The sequence below is a fragment of the Corvus moneduloides genome, chromosome 6 (assembly GCF_009650955.1).
Source record: "Corvus moneduloides isolate bCorMon1 chromosome 6, bCorMon1.pri, whole genome shotgun sequence".
NCBI classification, from domain to species: domain Eukaryota; kingdom Metazoa; phylum Chordata; class Aves; order Passeriformes; family Corvidae; genus Corvus; species Corvus moneduloides.
The window spans coordinates 34,747,365-34,764,049 of record NC_045481.1 but is presented as its reverse complement, the minus strand read 5'-3'; the positions used below and the strand labels follow the sequence as shown (position 1 = coordinate 34,764,049).

General features: G+C 42.3%; 1 protein-coding gene across 5 annotated transcripts in view; it reads right to left on the bottom strand.

Moving 5' to 3' along the window:
• Window positions 1-16,685, bottom strand: part of SUSD6 (sushi domain containing 6) — a 92,847-nt gene that overhangs the window by 57,123 nt on the left and 19,039 nt on the right. For 4 of the 5 annotated variants that reach the window (XM_032112129.1, XM_032112128.1, XM_032112130.1 and 1 more), the window contains one exon: window positions 14,908-15,000. The gene's annotated coding sequence lies outside the window, so the exon portion shown is untranslated. Of the gene's footprint in view, window positions 1-8,961; window positions 9,031-14,907; window positions 15,001-16,685 lie in introns of all 5 variants that reach the window. The other variant, XM_032112132.1, reaches the window with a different exon arrangement.

Here is a 16,685-nt window from a genome sequence, read left to right as displayed (position 1 = left end):
TAACAGGTGTAAGCAACACTTGGCTCTGGACAACAGTCGATCTCCATTGTCTCCTTTTGCACTTCAGGATCTGCACTCCTCATGAAGCAGAATCACTCTTTTACACGCAGAGGGAAGTGGGGGGGAGGACAAAGACAAGCCTGCATTGTGGAAAATAAATAACTCCACTAAGGCTCCACAGGACACTACAAGGCACATTTTGAGGAAACCACCCTTCTTACAGCATACTACAGCTATCAGAAGCCTTTTCTCCAACACTCACATACCCTTCCCTGGTCTCTAGCAACACTGCTACAGCCTCTTACTCCAAATCCTGCTCCTCAGAAGTGCTTGAGTACAGCTGCTGGAAATCACTGCAAAGGCTGCTCCACACCACCCTTGCAAATGAAAAGAAATCCCAGTGAAATGCTACTGTGAGCCCTTTAGAAAGGTAGGAACACATGCTGGTAAGGACAGAACTCAACAATGTACTTCTGAGGGCCCAAGGCTAAGTTTCATCACCTCTGCCAAGAATAGCCATGCTTTATTTACATCAAAGGTATCAGCAGTCTTCACAAGCTCCTTGCAGACAAATCAAATCTGAAAAAGCGAATTATATTTAGGCTACATTTGCTATGAAACAAGTGTAATTGGGCAGGAGTTTAAGTTCTTTGAAGAAGCAGTCCCACTGATAAATTTTTATTTCTGAAAAAAAAAACCTGTTGGGTTTTGTCACTAGACCAAGAGCAAGTTTCAGAAGTCACGACATAAAGGGTTACTCTTTCCCAAAGACAAAGGCTCTCAGGAGGGAGGCCTTGTAGAATTTGCAGTACAACCTCAACATCACCATCATCAAGGGAACACTATTCCGTGCAAACACTGCAAGTACTTCCACCAGCAAGAAAAAATGCAGAGCAGGTGATGGTCTGCAATATCAACGGTTCCAAGATGCCCAACCCAAAAATTTTGCTCGCTTTCTTTTCTGGGAAACTAATCTTGACTTCCTAACTGCAGGAAGGACTCCTGATCTGATGGGAATGAAGAAACGCAGAAAGAGGAAAGAGCTGGCCCTGTGGGAACCATGTCACCTCAGAGCACAGTAATGCTCAACACCCACTGCACATTCCTGAGAACAGGCTACAGAGCCCATGTGCAAACCAATCAAGAGATGAGAACATGCAGAGGGAACCCGGTTCCCTTCTACAAGTGTTCACCCAGGACTACACACAAAATGCAAAGGGTTTGAGTTAAGACCAGTGATAGTAATGTGAAAGACATTGCAACAAAAGAAAGATGCACAATCTACAATGGGACTCTCAAACTTTCCAGAAGCTTAAAAAAAGCTGAGGAGGAGACTGAAACAGGGGACATGATCATTACTGCCCTAATGTCATCAGTGCTGGGAGAGTCTGGTTCATGAAATTAGCTCAAGTTGAGAGCTGAAACTATTTTTTAGATATTAAGATTAACCCAAGGTCTGCAAGCACCTTCATTTCAAGATGCAAAAAGGAATCCTTGGCTTCTTTAGCCAAGACATTATTAAATCCCCATTTCCGAGACAGAATTTTTTTTCCTCCACTATTTTAAGTCAAGAAAAAGTATAAGGGGGGAAAAGGGCATCAGAAATGAAAGTCATAAAGAACTTCAGAGGGGTGATTAATATAATCAACAGTTCTTTTTAAAACCACACCTGAAGTGTAGGTGGCTTTGCATAGGTGACTTCTGTAATAAATTGTTTACCAAGAGTCAAACCAGAGCTCTAGAAACCTGCTGGAAAGGTGTAGGCTTACCATCAGCTGAATAATCCAATTATATTGACTTGAGAAATGTCAGGCCTATCCCTAGTAATGCCTGGCTAAATCCCCTCATCTACAAGTAGTCAGTAGACTTTAGGCAAGCCTGCTACTTCTCCAGAATCAAGCTGGAGAAGACTAGTCTTTAAATAGCACAAACGTGGGCAATAAAGGCTGCAGCTACCACAGGTCTCTTTGGTCTGTTTTTCTACAATTGAATGCTGAGACACATTTTCTGAAAAAAATGACAGCCACATGCTTCCTTACAGCAGGCTTTCCTTGCCTTACATGGGAAACATTTCTTGTAAGACACACAGGAAGCAAAGGTTAGATCAGATTTTAGTTGTGGGATCTTTTCAAGCTGTGCAATAAAAAGCCCACTGATCTCATGCTGCTTCCCCCTCTGCTGCATGCTCCTCCCCCTCATACAATGAAAGCCTCTTGGCTGAAACGTCATTTCTCATCCCTTCTCTTTAGCATACACTTTTTAACATCCTTTTTCCTACAAAACAGCTAGTTGTTGTGATTCTCTGCAGAAGTCCCTGCAAGGGAAGAGATGCAGACAGGAAACCTGGGGCACATGCCAAAGGATAAACTTTTGCTTCAGACAGGTATGTGACTAGGCAAAAAAGCCCTTCACAAGCACTCCTTGTCTCATTAGCACTTGCAGCTCAAAGAAAAGCATGAACTGGAGCCCACAGATCAGACCATGCTGTGCTAGGTGCTGTATAAACACTGAGCAAAAAAAAGACCACTGCTACAGGGATATCGTAAGCTACCATCATGTGGAGAGAAACCACCTCTTTAATCTGAACCATCACTGGTCCCAGAGATCTTACTCTCACAGCAGGTTCTTGCTATATCACACCCAGAGAAATACAGAGCTCTTTGGTCTACTGCAAACATGCAATAAAATCTGCACCACGCCTGTTCTTAATGCTTTCTTTGTGCACTACAGTTCATTACTCACTGCAGTTCAGAAGACTGAAAAGGAAATTAAAAGGGCACTCAGATACACGAGTTATTTCTGTCCCAAACACGCCAAAAATTTGACTCAGTAGCAAGAATCAAAGAGCAAAACTACTTGAAAACAAGTTTTCCCTCAAATTCTCATCGGTCAATTATTTAACCCCCTTTATATTTTTGTAGCAACAGTCACTGACATGAGCTTGATACTTACTGATTTATAAAATCAGATTTATGAAAGGACTAAAAACTAAGACTTTCTTTCCCAATGGCTACCCTCTTCAGTTTCCAGCTCTTTCCCTTCGTTTTCAAGTCTTAACACTGCCTCACCTCTGTTTCATTTCCTTCATTCCTTCTTAAGATTTCTACCACACCTCCTTACCCTCTTTGCACACGTTCTAGTTCACGCTTTGCACACACACATGAGCCTTCCCTCTCCCACAGTTCCTTGTGTGATTTCCTCAGCTGAACTCATTAGCAATGTCTCCAGGACTTCCCATGACTGAAAAAAAATCGCCCCTGGGCAGACAGGAATGAGTTTGCAAGGTTTTGAGGGCAGTTACTTTGTGCATTTCGCCAAGGTCCTGTGTGGCTGCAGCAGCAGCAGCAGTCTAGGGAGGCTTGTGCGAGCACATCACCCCCTCAGCAGGGCTGAGCAGTGCCCCTGCTTTGCGGAGCTCAGTGCAGGGCTAAGCTGCATACGGACAGTGACGGCTACGTTCGGTCATGCAAGGGCTTATCACCACCCTGTAGATACCTGCTAAAGGCTTCCCTAAACAACCACAAATGGGAACACAGGAATCTCCTGCTCCAGGAAAAAGAGCAAACTGTCTCCTCTCCCATGCCAGATGAGCATTCAGAAAGCATGCAGGTTTTGTGGTAGGGAGAGCTGTTGCGGGGGGAGTGGTGGAGGAGAAATGGGAATGGGGTTGTGGGAGTTTTATTTTGTAATTTTTTTTTAACCGTTCCCAGTTTAGTCATGCCTCCTTAAGAGACAGAACCTACACAAGCATACACCCCCTCCTTGGCTGAGATCATGAGCTGCTGCTGAACACACCTTTCAGAGCTTGATACTAAGCCAAAGCATGCTTGCAGCACGGAACATGGGGTGCTACAATGGCAGTGCGGGGCAAATAACTGAGAGCAGTGGGACAGAGAACACAGGTTTGCTACAAAACATCTCCAGCATTCTGTACACTGGTCTTGTCCATCACAGTTTAAACAACTTTTTGTTGTTGTTTTTGCTTAAAGTGTGTACATTGTGGCAGCACCTCAAAGGCTATAGTAACTCTTGTAAATACACATGAGACTATTACAAAGAAATCTGTCTCTTCTCAATGTCTTAGAATTTATCTGGCCTTTCCTTGCATTTTATCACCCCCAGAGCAGCTGTTCCTCTTTTGAGATGGACAAAGATGAAAACACTGCTTCATTGCATCCTTGTAACTGGGCCCAGTGGAATTCTCAGGGAACCTGAGTCTGTTCCCAAACACAGCTATCAGCAGGTTTCCCTCTTGTGGTTTTGTCTCCTAGTAAGAGCAGCATTAAAATTTTAGAGCCATCTATCATAACTGAATAACTCTTACCATTCATCCCACCATCATCAAACATACTCTTTCCCCCTTAGACAAAGCACTCTAGGTTTCAGTCTCCTTCACAAGCAGATGCTTAAAAGAGTTCAGTCTGTTGACTGGCTCTGCCAACAGGCCACACGAAGTTGAGAAGTACCTGCCAGTGACAGTATTTTGCTGTACAAGCTGCCTACAAGACCACCTTGTCTCACTGAACGTAAGAACTACAAGGCCTCACATGCTAAGCAGAGTGCACAAAACATCACAGGTAACTTACAGCATCAAAGAAAACAGGCCCAAGAGCACCCAGACACAAGTCTTCCGAAAAGGACTAGTGGTTTCTGAACACAGACAGGAAGGGCAGCTCCATACTACAGGTTTCTTCAGTGCACTATCTGAGGCAAACCCCTTGGGCCCTGAGGGAAGCACCTCCTCACTTCTGTCTCCTTCACCAGAAAGACAGAATCTGTCCTCTAGAGACACATGTTTTCTCCAAAGGGGAATCACCCCATGTCACTGCTATAGGCCTTCCAAAATAAAGCAAGAGATAAAGTATCAACAGACTGGTCACAAGACCTGTGCTAGTGCCTCCCTCTCAGTATCATGTTAACCAGAGAGCACACTCAACCACACACACACACTTCAAATTGTTCCACATTTGCTATCTGCATTCTCTCAAAAATGAAAGACAAAGCTAACAATTGTTTCACATTAAGCAATCTCATCACCATATACCTTACTGAACAATGGACAATTTTTTCTTGTTAAATCATGGCAGCTTCCTTGATATCAACAGCGAATCCTCCTTCTTATTCTAGAAATCTTAAAATCTACCACCACATTCTCTGTTGCTTGACACCCTTCTTAGTAAATATGTCCATACTGACATGTGCTTATCTTTACAAAGAAAACCAGCAGGCAGGGTTCCTGAAAAGGGAGTAGAAATAAATTTTGACCACAGCTAGATTTATAGAGAAAGGGAAGTAAGGAGCTGCCTTCAACTATGCCCAGACAAGAAGCCTACAGAAGGGCTTGGTTCGTAACTATGCCTGTTCCAGCTGCATGCGTGAAAGAGTTTTCGCATAGGTCAGCATGGCAGTGCACGCTCAGCCAGCCACTGACGCTGCTTTAGGGCAACAGAACTCCAGTGGCAAAGCAATGTGCCCCTTTCCACATGAGGATTCCTAAGAATGCATGAAGCAGGAAAATCTGAGTTACTTCCACCAGCAAGGATGGATGCGTCAAGGACTTTATAATCCATGCAAACAAAAGACACAACAGAGAACAACTCTTTACGGGTGCAGTTCTCAAACTCCTGCATCCAAACTGCTAAATGCCACGGTCTGTATGGCACTCAGACTGCAGTGCACCTCCATATGCCTACTCTTCCCTAGTAAACTGGAACAGCAGCTCATGAGTACACAAGAAGACAAACTACACTGGCAGGGAGAACATAGAAAACAACCACCATGCAAAAGTATCCTTATTCTCTCACTAGAAGAACAAGGCACTGGGATACAAAGTGATGCAGATTTGCAAAGAAACTGCTTTCACTAGCAAAACCAAACCAAACTATCATAAAGAAGGCAGGGTGGAACCTGGTTTTATGTTGAAGAACAAAGTGCAGAGGCTGTAAGTAACAGCAAAACAGAGGGAAAAGCTGTTGAGCTGAGCATACTGAACCAGAACACAGGGTTGTTACCACCTAGACACATACACACATCAGATCCACTCCACAAGCAACATTTCATGCACCGTGTGCCTTATTTGTAAATGCACATTTAGAAAATCAGGGCAGTAACCAGATCCACTCAAGATGAGCAATATTACAGCCCACTGCAGACAGGACAGAAAGAAAACAAAGAGAATTTGTGTACCAAAGCAAAACACAGCAGAAGAAGAACATCTGCTGCTTTTACCAGGAATACCATATGGCCAATATCTGAGGTAAGGAGAATGAGTTCATTCATATTTAAAAGCAAAAGTAATAGGTCATTCCTTCCAAGTTAAGAGGAAAAATGCCTGTTCCCCTTTCCCTGTTACAGACACAACATTCCCAGTCCAGATATGGCTTTCCAAGGAAGGGGTGTTGTCAGTATTCTGGCCCAGGCAGTCAAGCTCAAGGCACTTTTTATGTCAAGATGCCAGAAACAGGAGGATGAGAATGCTCATGTAGGAGTTTTGCTTAGTCCTAACATAAGCCTGATTTATCCACAGCCAAGTCAGAGCTGCAGCTCTGAAAGACCAGTTTTGTCACCAGCAGATTACAGTTACACTCTGGAACTGTGCAGCATTTGGCAGCAGTAAGCACAGTTAGCACAGTACATCTCAACCACAGTTGTGAAGCAACCTTCAATTCTTGAAAGAACTACTCAGAATTGCAACCAACACAGTTGATTCCAATCAGAGCACCCAGAAACATGTCTTTCTTCAACAAACGTGAAGGCAGGCACATGGCAGCAATGTTTTCTAACATCTTGCAGAACACAAGCCTGCCAGCTGAGAAGGCTTCTACTTCTGCAGTGCTACCCCACATACGGATCTGCCATGCAGCAAAATTACAAGGCAAGAGGGACAATCTTAATGCATCCTCATTGTCTCTTAAAAAAACCCAAACCAGATCAATAAGGTCTTTTTCTATTTGAACACCTGTTGGTGGGTACCATTTAGTTGTGAAAGCAGATAAGACCCCTGACACTAGCAAAGGCCCTTAACAGCTGCCAAGATATAGCACATAGGTTAATTCACCTTTGCAAGACCCCCTCCTTCTCAACAAGGTCTTGTCATATATGATGGTTCTTCACTCTCCCCAAGTCCGAATCCACACTTACTCTCTGGAATTCAAGTACTCACTCTGTCAATTGAGTTTTCGTTCCAAGAGACAGATAGCAAAAAGGATTAGAAGGATTTTGCAGCAGTGCTGAGCAGTCTAAGCCACAAAGAGAACACAGTATAAAAGCCTAGTCTGACAATCAAGTGCCAGGAGTAAATAAAATGAAAAATGACAGGCCAGATTAACTAGTGCCAGCATTATTTCCCAGATCTATTTGGGTCGCAACATGTCCAGCCTCCCCTCTCCACCCCTTTAAAACACTCCAGTCTGAGTCCAAGTATATTATTGCCCTGACTCATACATCTCGCTTTGTATTTGCTCTCCGCCTATGGAAGGGAGTTCAGGCAAGAAAGCCAGAGATTAACATTTTTACATGCAGAGTAATCCGTAAGTGTCTTCAGCAGAGCCAAGTATTTGCTTACAGGAGGACAAAAAGGCAGTGCCCCAGGTACCTGGTGTATAGCTCTCATGTGGGGTTCAAGTTCACTACTGAGACAGCAAGGCTTCTTCAGCCTCTTCCCAAGCAGCAGGTGCAAAAAGCAATGCAGCACAGAAGAGACGCAGACAGCAAGTGTCTGGCTAACAGCCCCACAGCCACAAAGTGCCAGAGGCAAAAGGAGATGTAGTATCAGAATTTTAGTTATTGCTAGGCTAAATATTTACAGAGGGAGTTGTCTAGAAGTCTCATCTTAGGACCAGAGTTTCATCTTTTATGCTTATGAATGCCAGCTTTTGATGATAAGTTTGTAGAACAAAGTGTCATTTTCTTACATGTTTTGCCTTCATCATTTACTGATGATCCTACTATAAAAGGATACATTTCACACCAAAGTGAAGCAGAAACAGTGCACTCATGTGGTGTAGAAACCTATGGAAGCTGAAAGCTGGATACAGGCTTCTGACTCTGAAGCCTTCTGCAACTCAGGCTTCTGCACACAGTTTATGTTATTGTTATTTAAGTTTTTCCATGTCACCAGAAGTTACTCACAATCAATTTGCAGCAAGATCTGTAGTCTCCATTTCTTCCATGTGAAAAGGAAGACCTACTGCCTATAAGAGCATCACATAATTAAATGCATTTTCAGACACAGGGCAATCAATAGTCTTGGAAATCAGCAAGGTTGTAATACAGCCTTAAGCAAGCCAAAGGCTACAGGGAGAGATTAAATATGGACTTCCATAACAAATACTTCTAGGCTTTTTTTTGTCTAGTATCATTCACTCTGCTTGTGGCTAACAGCAGTGAAACCATAGCAGACTCGTTACAGTTTCCAGACAAGGCAGACTTTGTGGAGACAAACAAAACCCATTGTTTTCCTGTGTTTAACTTTGGATAGCCCATCTACTTAGGATCACTTGAAACCAGAGCTGGACAGTGATCCCCTTGCATGGGGAAGCCTAAGAAGAAAAGGTCAGAGCAGACCAGCAGTTGTGTGTGTCACCTCAAGAGAAGCACACAGGACGGCAGAAAATGGCAGTGGCTGAAGTAACTCTGCACATGGCACCCGCCCTCTGCCAAGGATAAGGAGATCAAGGGGGCAAGGCCAGTATATCACAGGACAGACAAGACTTCTACATTGTCTTTTCCCAAGTCTGTCCTCAGTTCTGTAGTGCCAACATTAAACTTCATTAGGAGAGCCATGATTGCTTCTACCTTAAAAGCTAAGCTTTGCCTCAAAAGTCTCACTTCAATCTGCATTCTTGTCATCTATCCAATAATTAAAGGATTTTTTTTCTCTGCAAATTAAAAGAAGCTTCAGGTATTAGCAGTGCTCTGCCAAGGTCTGAACTTTAGACACGGGACAGCTTGTTTTCTTACCTCATGTAGCATAGAGAAGAAAAGCAGAAGCATAACCAAGCCTTCAAATTTGGAAGGACCAGATGTATTCTGTGGGATATCAAAACAACCACACCTGTGTCAATGAGCACACTATGATCTGAAACGTAAAGGTAACATTTCACCCTCCAAACTTTCTCATAATCTTACATGAACAAATATAGAGAAACTTTTTCAAAGACAGCAATTTCCAGTTGACCCAGTCCCTTTAAATAGTCTGTTCATGAGGCACTGAGAAACCCCAAAGCAGCAGGATTTTTGTTTTTGGAACACCAAGTATTTCAGCTTTCCTGACCAGTGAAGTCTGGTGAGGAAGCACTTCTGTTTGATGCAAAAGGAGGTAAGGTCTAGCTCAGCACTACTGCAGAAAGACATCAGCGGCAGCAGCACCTAAATGCTTTTCCTCCCTGCGGCTGCCCATGTTCCACACACCTACAAGGTCACCACCTCCCTGTGTGCCAGGTGTGGCTGGCACAGCCCTACACCAGCAGCTGAAAGCTTGGCAACCCTACAGCCTTACACATTGGGAAAACCACAACATAATGAAGTCGTACACCGGCATGCAGCAGTACAAGGCATGCAGCGGCCACACGTTACACCCTATTACACTGGAAACAGCCATTCATTATGGAAGCATATAATTTTTACTCAATGATCTTTTGGTTCTGCACTTCAGCTATTTTAACTCTTCTTCCAGAAGACATCAAGTAAACTCACCCTTTGTTACAGAATTACCTATAGAATATAAGTTATCCACGTGCAAGGCTCACCCCAGCAATGTCTTCATCATAGAAAGGCCAAGAATGAATGGGGGTTAAGTTTTTAATACCAATACAAAGCAAACTGAATTAAATTTACCTAAAACTTCTTTTGCCAAACGCAGCCTAAAGGCAAAAACCTATGGCCAAATGATAATTCTTCCTCACAGGAAGCTAAGTGACATCATCGCATTCCAAGAACTAGCTCCGGGACACCAGGAGACTGGTAGATTATTGCAAGGTTTGTCTTCCCAAATGTACTCATGTCACCAACATCTTAAGAGTAAAATTGCATAAAAGGAGCAGGCTATTTCAGTTTTAGTTAGTTACATTTTTACATGCCTTTTTTCCCCCCCCCTTACCTTCCTCCATCGCATGTTACTGGCCTTTGACTGTGATTTGTGTTCTCACCTGGGAGCACTACCTAGCACACTGTAGATTACACCTTGATTACAGACAGCTACATACTAAGGAAACTGATCTAGCCTCAAGAACTGCACACATATAGGTGTGCAAAAATCCACAAGTGATCAAAACAAGACCATCTAATTTACTGCACTGTTTCCTGCAGATGCTTTGAAAGGCAGGAAGCCTGCAGAGAAGCCCAGGCAGCAGCTACACAACATTCATGGCACTACACAAAGCTTGCATTAGTACTGCCTACACTCATCAACTTTCCTAACCTCACGGGTATTTTTCCTGAGAGACTAATAGAGCCTCAGCTTTCAGAGGCATCAGTCTCTGTTCTCACAGGCAGTGCAAGTCAAATACCTTTCTCAGCATCCAACTCCTGGACAGCGGGCACAGCGTCACACTCCTCAAGGCATTCCACACACTCTGGGTGCAATACTCTTATTTTACTTCCCTTGGCCAAAAGGGGAGACGATCTCTGCAATAGTCTTTCCAACATCAGGGGAGGGTGTAACAGCAATCACCTTCATGGTGCAAGTCTGAAGTAACTCTACTGAATTCATGGGATAATCCCAGTATACTAAAGTATTAAGCCAGCTTCAAAAAGCCTCCTTAAAATATCTCACTGTCCTCCTGAACCTTACCTACATTCAAAAATTTTTTTTCTATTTGAAAAACAGGCTGCCTTACACACTTAAGAGGGAATTCTATCATTATCACATATAACACTTTTGGCTTCATAGCCAAGAAGGAGAAGAACTCAAAGACAAGAAAGACTAAGGTAATTGTGAGTCCTAGAGGAAAAAATATGTAGACAAAATGTACCGATTTTACATTTAATATTGATCTTTGTGGCAAGGAATACAAAAAAAACCCCACCACTGTTATTGTATCCATCCTATAAAATTCACCATTTATGGGGATTAAACAAATTGAACAGTCAGTGTGAGGTGCTGAAAGGGAAGTGTTGCCTTTAACTTCTCTGAGCACCTTGACAGTGCCTGGCTGTATCTTCAGAGTTTAGGATACACAGGAGTGTTGGAGTGAAAGCTCCTCTGGACCCAGGCCCAGAGGAAAGCCAAAGCACAGGGGCTGAATTAAAACCTTTGGATAAGCTGAGATACATGAAGTCACACCAAAGTGAAATAGAAATAAAGATTTTTAACTTTTAGTAGAAATATATGCTAAGTGCCTTAAAGATTGAAAAGCTGCAGCAGAGACCTTAAACACAGTTTTTACTGCAGCAGTGTTACCTTTTCACAGAATTTCTTTACTTTAGACAAAATACAGATAGAACTATACTGTTCACATTTTTTAGATAGAGTGTTCACATAATAAGAGCTGATAGAAACTACATATGCAAATTTGTGTAATACCTATGTAACAGTTGTGTAAGACTTATGACTGTTAGAATTAGACCAGGATAGGTTAAGAAAAGGAAAACTAGAATCATGTGTTAATCTTATTGGTCAATTAACAAATACAATCTATACTTCTGTAAGAAAGAATTAGAACTAGAATTAGAAGAAGCAGCTGTTTGCTACTTGCTGTTTGCCTGCTGCTGCTGCTTGGCCTTATCATGTAACCCCCTCGAACTCTGCCTTCAGAAAACTATAGAACTATGAAATAAAGAACTTAGCAGGACAGCAGCCTCCTCCGCTCTTTCACCCTACTCTGAAAAGGAAGAGTATCCCATCAAAAGCTCAACACACAAGCCCTTGTTAAGACACAGTCCTGTGTTTTCTAAGTTGAATAATACCTCTCAACAACTCCAAGTACTACTTTAAGTAGAAAGAGGTTGCAGAATTCCCCTGTGTACTGGGAGCCTGTTAAACAAATGGTACAAAAAAACCCCAAAATCAATGTTGGCATAAAGACCCCCAAATCAATGTATGCTTCATACAGAAGGAATCAGTTATGCAGCAATTAAATGCACAATGCAGGAGGACTATAAAATACCAGCTTGCTTGAGCAAATACAGTTTCTTGACACCAAGTACATCAGAGAATAAAAATAAATCTTATCACATATCTCAAATTCAGCAAGGCTTGTCTGGAAAAATGCCTGGAGAGCCTGCAGGATGTGTATCACTCTGCAAGAAGCACAGCTGGAGATGGAAAACACTGGGCAGAGGTACACATTAGTCAACCAGACTAATAGGGATCAACTTACTTTGTTTCAAATCACAAAAGATGAGCAGGATGTTGAAAAGTGATAGAATATGAATAACTAAGTACAGGGCACCCATTTGCAGGAAATGTCCTGCATATGCAAATCAAGGGTAAAGAAAAGATAAAACCAACACCACATACATCTTCCAGGTTTTATTTTCAGGTCATAAAAGCAATCACTCTGAAAATGAGCATTTCCTGAGATTTAACGACTGTTGGGTTAATAGAACTAGGCAAAGGCAGTTACACTTAGCCCATAATTATGCCCACATAAAATGTACTGTGTCTGGTAGTGATGTCTCTTCAGGATATTGTCAACAGAATTAACCTTAAAAAACAACACTGTTTAGAAGTGCTGATAAACCCCTTCCCAGAGCTGATGTTTCCATGCAGGTTTGCATGAAGGAGCAAAGCTGGATTACTTTGAAATGTACTCTGCATCTGTGCATAGTCACTGGCAGAAAGCACTTCAAGTCAGTCTCCTCAGTTGAGCATCTTCTGATGGAGCCTTTCTCCCTCTGCCCCATTACCGTTTTGCACACATTTTTGGGCTCAGCTTATCTAGATATTGTATGTCCACACAGGCAAAAATTGTGCAGTTTGCAAAGAGGTCAGATTTTTACATCATCACTGCAGAAGGTCTCCAATTCTGCAATAGGAAAAAGCACTCCACCAAAATGAAACATGAGAGCATTGCACCAATACGCTCATGCTAGCTGCGCACACATACACAGTTTCTGTCTTCTAGGGAAGATATTTAACTTGTCTAAGTCCTTCCCATGCCTCTATTCTGTACTGAAACCAAAAAGGGTCTCAAACCACCCTATTGAGAGAACAGTCCCTAGTGAAAGATAGCAAACTCCCTTACAAATTCACCAGAAGGCCAGCCCAGCCAGACCCAGGACAGATTATCCATGGAGGATTGCCACCATCGATCCTCAGAGAGCCCACTATCACTAACGGCACTGCCCTATTAGCAGACCTGCTTTTAGGAGCACAAGGATGAGCTTCTCATCAGCTTCTTACTGCTAAGGAAAGGCTAAAGAGGCTAACTCCAAACACTTCTTCCCTCCTCTTCTTGATCTGCGTGACATTTTTTAACAGCTCTGTCTGATGCAAGCATTTCACATGAGACATAACCATATTTTCACCACCATCCTAGCCCCACTGTCACAAATAAGATGTGGTGAAGAGGCACTATTTTTTGTGTTCTATCACCGGCAGAGTCATATTTCACTATATACCTAGGCTTCAATCTTATCTCTGATGCTGTGCAGATTATGTTTAGACTGAGAGCAGATTACTGGCATAAAGCAAAACATTATCTAGGCTGCACACACTAGAAAACTTACAGAGCTCTTTGGACTAGGGATCAGAAGTTAGTCTCTTAAGGATCAGAAGTTAGTCTCTTAAGGAATCCTTAAAAGCATCTGAGAAACAGCATTTGCTCACTTTGGCCAAGAAGAGACAGAATGAAAAATACCTTCTAAGTTCCAGTTACATGGCCCAACATGTAGCAGAAGACGCCCCTGTATTCAGTCCAATGTGTCTTGCATCAACAAAGAGTTGGGGTTTTTTACTTAGTGATACAAAAAATAAACACACACACAGCCACCAAGATATCTATTAAACTGAAGCATACAAGTACCACCCAGGAGCACCCAAAAAATCTAAAAATATTTAAGTAAGCATTCCTTATGAGGCCCTCTGAAAACTCGAATCTTTGCACTCAAGGTAGCAGTTACAGAAAACAAGGACATCAGACAGGCACAGCAAAAAGTGAGGTAGCAAAGGAGCTTAACGCCTTAGGAATGCCAGAGGATTCTGAGGGGAAGAGGGCGTAGTCAGAAGAATTATCCCTATCTTGATTAGCATCAGAACAAAGGTTCACATTAGTTTGTCTGCACTAGGACTCCCCTAGAGCACTGGATAATAACCTTGTTGAAAGCATTAAAGGGATTTCCTCCCTACTTCACCCCCCTGAAATCTACACCCTTTCTCTAAAGGGGGACAAAAGGATGAGGTCCAAATAACAGCTTTATGTTTAATTCTCCGAAAGACATATCTGGGTAGCTTTTTACAACTAAAGCATCAAATATACAATACACAAGCAAGATCCTTCTGTGATAGGTTTTCAAAGGTAACATTTGGGAGCAGGTAGGGGAAAAAAAATCAAATCAAAACAAAACCTATTTTCTGCTCAAGAGAAAAGGTCAGATAGTACAGGTGACTTATCATGCATGCTCAACTCTGGAAGGCAGGAAGGACTTCAGTAGTTTCTACAGCAAAACCAGGGAGTCGTAAGGGAGTGAAGAATACAAGGAAGAAAAACACAGCCTGTGGTATCTGAACATCACAAAATCCAGGTTAACAGAGGTGTCAAGAAAAACGGTAAGGCACGGCTACAAAGGAGTCAGAACATAAGAACATTTTAGAATGCTTCCTGTTTCAAAAGCTGGAGATGCTAAACAAGGCGCTGCCTCACTGCAGGAGGAGAACATGGAAGAGTCATAGCATTTGGACAAAATGCAGGTTTTAAAAGCAAAAACTCAGGAAAAACACAGTAACAGCATCAGCTTTCATCTTACCTGGTATTGACACAGGCTGGCATACAACAGTTGTCAAGTTAGCAAGATTAAACTGACAATTCAGTGACGATAGGTTGATTCACACACCTAGAACTGCACAGAAAAAGTAGGTATTAGCCCTGTGAATACTAAGAATGGCACTCTGTCACATAAAAGAGCAGGAGGTTTGAGGGGTAGAAGTAGCTCTATTATGTTTTTAGGACACAGGCACACAGCTGTGCTTCAGGTACAGACATTACCCACAAAATTCAGATCTGAGTCTGAGATACACTGCACAAGTTACTCAAAATCAAAGAATATGCAAACTATCCTCACACATTCAATTTAAAAATCTCAAGGATAAGAAGAGAACAGTTTCAAGCATAGCAGAGTGTTACAAAAAATATTTTTCAGCAGCACTCAAGCTTGGTTGATGGGTTTTTTTTCAGTGGGACAAAAACTTCCCAAAAGTTACCTGACATACCCATATTAAAACTGCATCAAGTCCAGCCATCAGACATGCACTTTTGGTGATTGCAAATACTGCATACTTCCCAGATAAGAGTAGGAGAAATTTATTTCTACAGTGCCAAAATTCACAGGTATGTTTTATTGTCTCATCACCATATACACCCTTTTTATTCAACATTACTACTAAAAATTCCAATACTTAAAAATATGGTTATTACTAAGGTAACCTTCTCCCCATTGGAAAGTACAACAGCAAACTGAGAACTGGGAAAACTGGTCATCCGAGTGAGAGTAAAAGCCATGCAGCTGAAAGGAATTTTTGTCTAGCCTGCTTAAAGATCTCCTTTGTTGCTAAACATTTCATTGTCACATTTAAATGTCAGCCTTTTAAGTCTCAGAAGTGTGCAAGCCCTGCAAGACAGGAAACCAGAAACAGTATTGAGATGAAGGTTCTCACAGCTAATGAAACGAAAAGTAAACCTAGCAAACTGCTCTTCACATCTCTCATATGCTTACCAAAAGACATAAACCCTGATCTTACAACCTTGCTCCCCATACACATGAAATGATTTTTAATTAATCTCTGTTAGTAAGTTTGTATGGTTTTGTACTTATATACCAGGGCAAAGCTTGCAATGAGTCTCCAGCATGCTTTTGTTGCACATCGCAGAACAAGTACACAGCATTTCAGGATCACACAGCTCTTTGCAATAGTGCTTTAGCTTTAAAAAGACATAGTACTCGAGTCTCCTAAGGAGAAAACAGGACCCTCCCTTTCCTGAAGCAAGCAGCGTGCCCTTTTTGGACTTTGAAAAGGAGTGAGGGGCCTTCAGAGAGAAGCTGGCTTTAAAGCTTTCAGGATGATTGCACATATGGCCACTGGCTCGCCAGTGGCATATGCGGCAGCAGATGGAGAAGTGAAGCTTTCATACCCTCTGAGAAATGCTCTGCAATTTTGACACTTCTCTTGAAAAGCAGACGTGTCAATCACCCTTCCAGGCTGGTGTTTTGGCACAAAAGAGATTCTGCTCAGTTAGCATACCAACACCAAAGGATAACCTTCACAGGGTGCTTTAGAGGCAGTTTCTGTCTTAGCTTTCAGGCAGAATGAATCCATACACAGCACAGAATGATAAATTACTGATGTCTTCACTGCACATCAGCTGGCTTTTGGCTCATTAGAGAGCAACACATACCCAGTATGCATCCTTTCCTTTAAAGGAGGAGTGGGGGGAAGTGTTTTAATTAACATTAGAGCACCTTACTAGGTCTAACAAATAACATGCCTTTTGGGAGTGGTCAGCACAAATAGGCTCCAATATCCACAG